Source organism: Felis catus (assembly GCF_018350175.1).
Source record: "Felis catus isolate Fca126 chromosome F1 unlocalized genomic scaffold, F.catus_Fca126_mat1.0 chrF1_random_Un_scaffold_34, whole genome shotgun sequence".
Taxonomy (NCBI): domain Eukaryota; kingdom Metazoa; phylum Chordata; class Mammalia; order Carnivora; family Felidae; genus Felis; species Felis catus.
This window is the reverse complement of record NW_025408522.1, coordinates 491,024-498,726: the sequence shown is the minus strand read 5'-3', so window position 1 is coordinate 498,726 and position 7,703 is coordinate 491,024. Positions and strand designations below refer to the sequence as shown.

Genomic DNA, 7,703 nt, shown 5'->3' with positions numbered 1-7,703 from the left:
GATCTGGGCAGAGCCAGATCTCAGGGCTAGGACTGGATACGGCTGCAGGCAGCCTGGCTGCAGGGGACAGGTGGAGCCCCAAGGGGCGGGGTCTGACATCAGCCATCATTCACACCGACAGCCAGTCCTCCTGGCTTCTCTCTTCTGTGACTTCTGACTCCGTTCTCTCTGGGCCCTGGCGAAGGCAGATAGTACCGGGGCCTTCAGGGTTGGTGCCCTGATATGCCACATAGGGAAATCAGACAGTTGAAACGATGGAGGTCCAACTCCCATTCCCTAATGTTGGAGATGGAGAAACGGAGTCACGGAGGGGTTAAGTGACTTACTTAAGATCACACAGCCGGGGAGCAGAAGATCTGGGACTCTCAACAGGGGTCCTGACTAAGACCTGTATCCTCTCCACACCACTGAGTTGCACTGGCCGGGGGGTGGGGGTCTTTTTAAACCATTCCTGATACCCTCCCGGCCCCCAATGCCTCAGTGTCTTCATCTGCAAAACGGGGACAGAACAAAACCTGCCTCGGGGGTGTTTTGTGAATAGCAAGTGCATCCAAGGAGCCGATGCTGTGTGATCATGCTTTGAGAAGTTCACGAAGGATCATGAATGGAAAGCAATGCTCCCTGGAGCTTCTGGTCTCTCAAGTCGCTGGGTGTGGCAACCACCAAAACCTCCAGGGAGAGACATCTCACTGTCATCTAATAACAATAACACTGGCAGTTATCGAGTGCTTACAGTAGCCAGTGCCCTACATGTGACTACCTCACTGAATCCTTAAGGCCGTCCTTGAGGTAGGTACCGTTATTACCTCGTCTATAGAGTGGAGAAACTAAGGCACCGAGAGGCTGACCAGCATGCCCGGGGTTACACAAATAGGAAATGTCAGGGCAAGGATTTGGGCCCAAGCACTTTTGCTCCAAAACACACATTATAGCCACCAGGCAACAAAACTTTCCTCCTCCGGTATGGAAGTCCTCCCCTATGCCTAACCTAAATCCCACTTGCTGCTGGCTGAGCCCAGCCCCTAGCTCCTTCTCGGGCAAAGGAGAAAAGCTGTTCCCTTGGATGCCCATCATGTGCTGAAAGGCCTAACATCTGTGGCCCCTGGCTCCTAGCTTCCTGGATCTTGGCATGCAGGTCAAGAGACTCCAAATAGGAAATCTCCCCTTGACTGTGCCCACACATGAAGCTCCTTCAAAGAGAACTGATGAGGACTGCACCACCCTGGGCCAGGACCCCCCCTCCTCAGTGGCCTCCCTGCCTCAGGGCTGTTCCCAATACCGCAGCCCTACCCTGTCCGGGTCAGCCCCCTGGCTGAGTCCCCTCCATTTCCTTCCTCTGTTCACAGGCAGTTCCCAGCTCCACTGTCACCCCACCCTTATGCTGCAGACTCTCTCTGTGGACATGCTGATAGTTCATTTAATGCATGAATGAATTATGCTCAGGTCATGATCTCGTGGTCTGTGGGTTCGAGCCCGGCATCGGGCTCTGTGCTGACAGCTCAGAGCCTGAAGCCTGCTTTGGAGTCTGTGTCTCCCTCTCTCTCTGCCCCTAACCCACTCACATTCTGTCTGCCTCTCTCAAAAATAAATAAATGTTAAAAAAAAAAGTTTAAAAACAATGCACGAAAAAAACAAACTAACTGGCTTTCACTACTGAATACATTTATTTTAAAAGGAAACTTTATGTCACTCCCCCAAATGGAAAACTCATATCACTTGCTGAAGTAGAGGTTACCATGAAAACAAGACAATGTTATTCAATTTCAGGCAGATACTGTTTCCTGCCGAAGGCACTGGGCTTAAAATCTGTCCCATCTTTGTTCTGAAGAAGCCAGGGGAGAGAAGTGAACCCACTCTCCTTGTGGGCCCACTGTCTGGGGACAGTGTCCTGACAGGTCAGGTGCACGAAACACATTGTCTTCTGCTCTTTCCCCCTTCGGGGACAGAACAGTGAGGGGCCCGGCAATCCCGGCAGCAGAGAGGATCTCAGCTGGGGGACACTGAGACGGTGCAGCAGCCTGCGGCTTTCTGCATCACACAGTCCAAAAGCTTTAGAGCTGGGGTCAAGATGAAGAAATGGAAGGCCAGAGTCGGGTGGGACACTGCCCAAGGTCACTTGGCAAGTCTGAGGGGGAAACCAGGAAGGACAAGACTCGGGGTTTTTGACCTGCAGCCCTACTGTGTGCCAGGCACAGAGGATGGAGGGGGGCATGGGGCAGGGACAAGACAGAGTTCCATAGAGCTGACATTTGGAGGGAGGGAGCAGAAGAGACAACTGTTAGGCAAATGGTACGATAATTTCTGATGCTGGTGAGGGTGATCAAACAAAACTGGTGGACGTGAAAGATGACAAGTAGGACAGGGTGGTGCTGTGCCAGACAAGTGCCTGACACTATTTTTAAAAGTATCTTGAGTTAATTTCAGCCTTACAGGAAAGTTGGGGGAAGAGTACAAAGAACCCTTTGTATCCTTCACCCAGATTCCCCACACGTTCACACTGTACCCAATTTGCTTTATCATATTGTCTTTCTTTCTTCCCCCCCCCGCCCCACACTTCCACACGTACAAGCACACCCACACCCACTCAGACACATGTACTTTTTTTTCCCCAGAATTCTTTGAGAGTAAGTTGCCCACCTCAAGCCCCCGCTACTCCAGAGTGTCTGCCCTAAAACAAGGATGTTCTCTGACACAATCACAGTACGGTTTTCAAAGTCAGGACATCAACATTGATTCAATACTATTATCTAATCCTTGAATCTTATTCAGACTTGCCAACTGACCTAACGATGTCTTCTATGGAGAAACAATCCCTAATTCTTTTTTTTTTTTAATGTTTATTTATTTTTGAAAGGGAGAGCATGAGCAGGGCAGGGGCGGAGAGAGAGGGGGACAGAGGATCCGGAGCAGGCTCCACGCTGGCAGCAGTGAGCCCGATGTGGGGTTGGAACCCATGAACTGTGAGATCATGACTTGAGCTAAAGTCAGACACTCAACTGACTGAGCCACCCAGGCGCCCCTCCAATCCCTCATTCTGAAGCCTCCTTTACACATATCCAGAGGGAAACGCAGTCTCGGGATGGCCTTCCGAGGAGAACACCCTGCCTGACCCTTTAAAGTGGACAACGCAGCATGTGGACAGCTGGCTCAGGGCCAGCTACAGCACAGGGCAGAGCCACATCAGAGCCCCCTGTGAAGGGAAAAATGTGCACCCTTACATACACTTACCCAAAGAACATGCTGTATCTTGAACAAAGTGAAAAGGTTGATAAGGGTTTAAAATAATAATAATAATAATAAAAGAACATATACAGAGCCTCAGGATTCTCTGTCTATTTGCACATCACTGCCAACCCTCACAAACCTAGCCTGTGGGGGACACTGGGCTGCAGCTCCTGTAGAAATGACCGTTCCCGTGGCTCAGTGATGCAGCACCGTAAATCAAACAGCAGCCTGTCTTTGGGTACGATTTTGACATTTTATTTGCTTGATTGCTGAGGGTTGTCTGGTCCCTGCTTCCACCCTGTGCCCATGGGGAGGGCCTCACTGGCCTCACCCCATTGTGCATGGCAGTCTCATGGTAAGCCTGGGGAGGAGCCCTTGGGCCCACTTCACAGATGAAAACAGAGAGGTTCGCTATAACAAAGCATCAGGGACTAGAGAGCTTAAACAACAGAAATGATTTTTTTTTTTTTTTTTTTTTTTTTGCTGTTCTGGAGGCTAGAGGTCTGAGATCTAGGTGTCCACAGGGTTGGGTTGGTTTCCTCTGAGGCCTCTCTCCTTGGTGGATAGATGGCCTCTTCTCCCTGTGTCCTCACGCCGTGAATCATTCAGGATCATCCAGAGGAAGAGAACAAATGGGATGTATGTGTCTGTGTACACGCACACATACACGCACACATTTATTTATCATAAACGATTAGGAAGGCCGGCAAGTCCCGAGGTCGGCAGCTGGCAAGCTGGAGACCCAGAATGCTGATGGCAAGTTTCAGTCCAAATGCTGGGAGGCTCGGGACCCAGGAAGAGCCGAGGTGTTGGCGGGAGTCTAGAGCCAGGGCTCAAGGGCAGGCAGGCACGAGGAGTTTGTGCTCTACTCAGGCCTTCAACTGATTGGACGAGGCCCACCCACGCTGGGGAGGGCAATCTGCTTTGCTCAGTCTATTGATTCAAAGTTCATCTCATCCAGAAACACTGTCACAGATACATTCAGAAGGATGTTTAGCCAAAGATGTGGACACCCCTCACCCTGTCAAGGTGACACACAAAGTTAATCATCAGACATGGTTTTCCTTCTGTGTATGTCTGTGCCCTAATCTATTTCTTTCTAATGTTTATTTTTGAGAAAGAGAGAGAGAGAGAGAGAGAGAGAGAGAATGAGCAGGGGAGGGGCAGAGAGAGAGGGAAACGCAGAATCCCAAGCAGGCTCCAGGCTCTGAGCTGTCAGCACAGAACCTGATGGGGGCTCAAACCCATGAACTGTGAAATCATGACTGGAGCTGAAGTCGGATGCTCAACCAACCGAGCCACCCAGGCACCCCTTCTTTTTTTTTAAGTTTTGTTTATTTAAGTAATCTCTACACATGGGGCTCAAACTCACTACCCTGAGATTAAGAGTTGCACCCTCCTCCAAATGAGCCAGCCAGGCACCCCTGCCCTAATATCTTCTTAAAAGGACACAAGTAATATTGGATGAGGGCCATCTTAATGATTTCATTTTAACTTAATGGCCCTTTTAAAGACTGTATCTCCAATGCAGTCCCATTCTGAGTTACTGGGGTTAGGACTTCAACATATAAACTCGGGGTGGGGGGCACAACTGACCCCATAACAGGCCCTGACTGGAGAAGGGACCCAGCTTATAAGCTTTGGGGCCCAGCTCTTTCCACCTGTGAGTTGCCTGGGCATCTGGGGCCCCTCATGTTGGCATGCCCTTCCCCAGGCAGGCTGACCCATCCATCCAATGGCTGCCAAGACAGGGCTGAGGTGCAGACAATCACTCAGTCTGGATAATCTCACGTGCAAAGTCCAGCAATTGCCGAGACAAAAGTGGTTGTTGGGGAGAGCCAGTATTTTCTCCCCCGCCCTCTGGCCACCAGAGGGATCTTACTAAGACACAAGGCTGCCAGGAGACCTCAAGCATGAAAGACTGGAGCCCTGAAGCCTGCTTCCAGCGCCCTCTAGATGCACCTGGTGAGGACAGGTGGATGGAGGCAGGCGGCCTCATCGCATTCTCTCTGAACTTGAGCTAGGTTCAGCTCTGGCTCCCGGATCCTCAAGCCTTCCCTGACTATTCCGCTGAAGCCCAGCTTCTCCAGGCCCCTGACATTTTGGTGACACTGAGCCTCTGGTGTATATGTCACCATGCCTCGCTCTGGTCCAGCAGTGCCTGAACGGGGAGGCCACGCTCACGGGGAATACGGGCCATTTCGCACCCCACGACTCCTTCCTAACAGCTCTCCCATATAGCCCAGGGCCAGGCCTCTCCCACACAGAGTGTAGTGCTGGTGGGGGTTGGGGCCAAGGGGTCCCTGGAGGCTCCTTCCTACAGATACTCCCCCCCGCCTCAGCACAGTGAGGGGCAGGAAATGGCCCGCGCTGGACCCGTCAGACTTGTGCCCCAGACTTTACTTCCTGAGTGGAGACACAGGGCTGTGGGCTCCATGGATGCAGGCAGCCTTCTTCACAGCTGGGCGGCTCTCCAGGGGGCAGAGCGGTCCTGCTCGGGGGCCCAGCCCACTCCCCCAGCTTCCTCTGATCCTCTCAACCCCCCCAGGAGCGGCACCAAGGTTCCCTTTCGCTCCCACAGGTTGGCCACGGGCGATTTCTGTGGCTCGCCACCGGAGACCAGCGGATCCAATGCTTATGCACCACCTCGCTCACATCCTTTCCACACCTGTCTGCCGCGGGCACTGACCACCTCGTGGCAATGGGAAAATCCTCCTTGTCCCCCAAGACCTGTCTCAGCTGCACAAGAACCTTCCCAGCTTTTCCCAGCTGACGTGATCACTCCCCCTCTCGAATAATAACGACACATTCTTCAAACTTACTTCATTACTGAAAACAAGATCTGTGATGTGTCAAGTGCCAACTGCATCCCAGGTGTTCTGTCTAAGCCCGTTTCGGCTCAGGAAAGAAGTATCTTGGACAGTCACCGGGGCGGACACTACCTCCCAGGATGGCCCCATAGCTGGGCCAGACCTTGCAACTCCTGGTCAAGATATGGGGTGTAAGTCGCACCCCCCTTGGCTGTGGGAAAGACTCTGTGATGCCCCAGGGAACGGACCGCAACGGAAGTGATGCCGCATGCCTTCTGAGGTCATGAAAGGTGACACATCTCCCACGTGGCTCTCTCTAGGAAAGCTAACTCTGGGGGCGTAGCCACCATGGTGTGAGGAGCCCAGGGCACACGCGGGGGCCCGTAAGGGTGTTTCAGCCAACAGCCAGCAGCAACTGCCAGGTGAGGGACGGGGTGAGTGGGCGGGTGGGCAGGGCTCCTGAGAAGTCCCGCCTCCAGTCTTCAAGAAACACCGTCTGATGGGCGTAGAACAGGGCCCACCCAAAGAGCAGACCCACGGGAAGGACAAATACGGTCACTGTTTCAAGTCCTTACGTTCTGGGGTAATTTGCTAGGCAGCCACAACTAGTGGAACAGTTGCAAGGAGGCAGGAGGCTGTAAACAACGCAGAGAGTGAGTGGGGCAGGGCAGCCTCGTGGGGTCCATCGTTTGGGTTGGACTGCCCACATTCTGTCACCTTAGGTAGGGCACGTAGCCTCTTGTTATCAGACATATGGGGAAAATAACAGTTATCTATGTCATAAGGCTGTTGGGAGGACGAATGGAGACAGGGCATGAAAAGCATTTAGCACCTATAAATGCTCAGTGAAAGTAAGGAATAATAGTAATAATTATTCTCAAAGGGACCAGCCAGATCAGATTCCCGGTCAGCTTGACATCAGAGCCTGCTCTGTCCCCTCCAGTCACAGAGCATCCAGGGTCTCACTGCCAAGTTTCTCCTCAACAGCCCGAACCTCACCAGCCACGGGCTGAGGCCTGGGACTTGGGTGTGCGGTGGGGGCACCCCGTGCCCTCTGAGCGGCCCCAGAAGTTCTGCCTGTCCAGTTCCCGGGGCTTCATGCTTGAAGCTGTCAGCCCGCTAAGTCCACTCACTGTGGCCAAGGCTTAGGGAGCTCTCTCCAAAGTCAGTTTCTTCACGCTGTGGTTTTGGCACACCTGGCCTTTGGTTATTTCCAACAGAGGTGGTCAGTGAAACCTGCCCATCAGGAAACAAGTTGATAAATGGTATCATCTGAACTAGTCCTACATTTGTTTGTTGTTGAAAGATTTCTTCAACGTTTATTATTTTCGTGAAAAAGAGAGAGAGAGCGCATGAGTGGGGAGGGGGAGAGAGAGAGACAGAGACAGAGACAGAGACAGAGACAGAAGATCCCAAGCAGATCTCCACGCTGTCAGTGCAGAGCCCGATGCGGGGCTCAAACACAAACACCGTGAGATCATGACCTGAGCTGAACTTGGACAGTTAACCGAGCCACCCAGGCGCTCCATCCTGGTGCTACATTTGTAACCGAACAGTCACACTCTGCTCAGAGGTGAGGTTACAGAGTCAGTCCGGGGGCAAGTGAACATGCAGAGTTACAATTACTCTGGAAAATTCCTTACTATGGGGGACCTGGGACTACACAGA

At 52.3% G+C, this 7,703-nt stretch overlaps 1 long non-coding RNA gene across 6 annotated transcripts in view; it reads right to left on the bottom strand.

Annotated features, from left to right (window-relative positions):
- Positions 1-3,458: 3,458 nt before the first annotated feature.
- The window catches only part of LOC111559453, an 84,621-nt gene continuing 80,376 nt past the window's right edge, over positions 3,459-7,703 (bottom strand). For 5 of the 6 annotated variants that reach the window (XR_006593586.1, XR_006593587.1, XR_006593589.1 and 2 more), the window contains one exon: positions 3,459-4,246. This is a non-coding gene — a long non-coding RNA (uncharacterized LOC111559453). Of the gene's footprint in view, positions 4,247-4,568; positions 7,272-7,703 lie in introns of those variants that run through there. The other variant, XR_006593588.1, reaches the window with a different exon arrangement.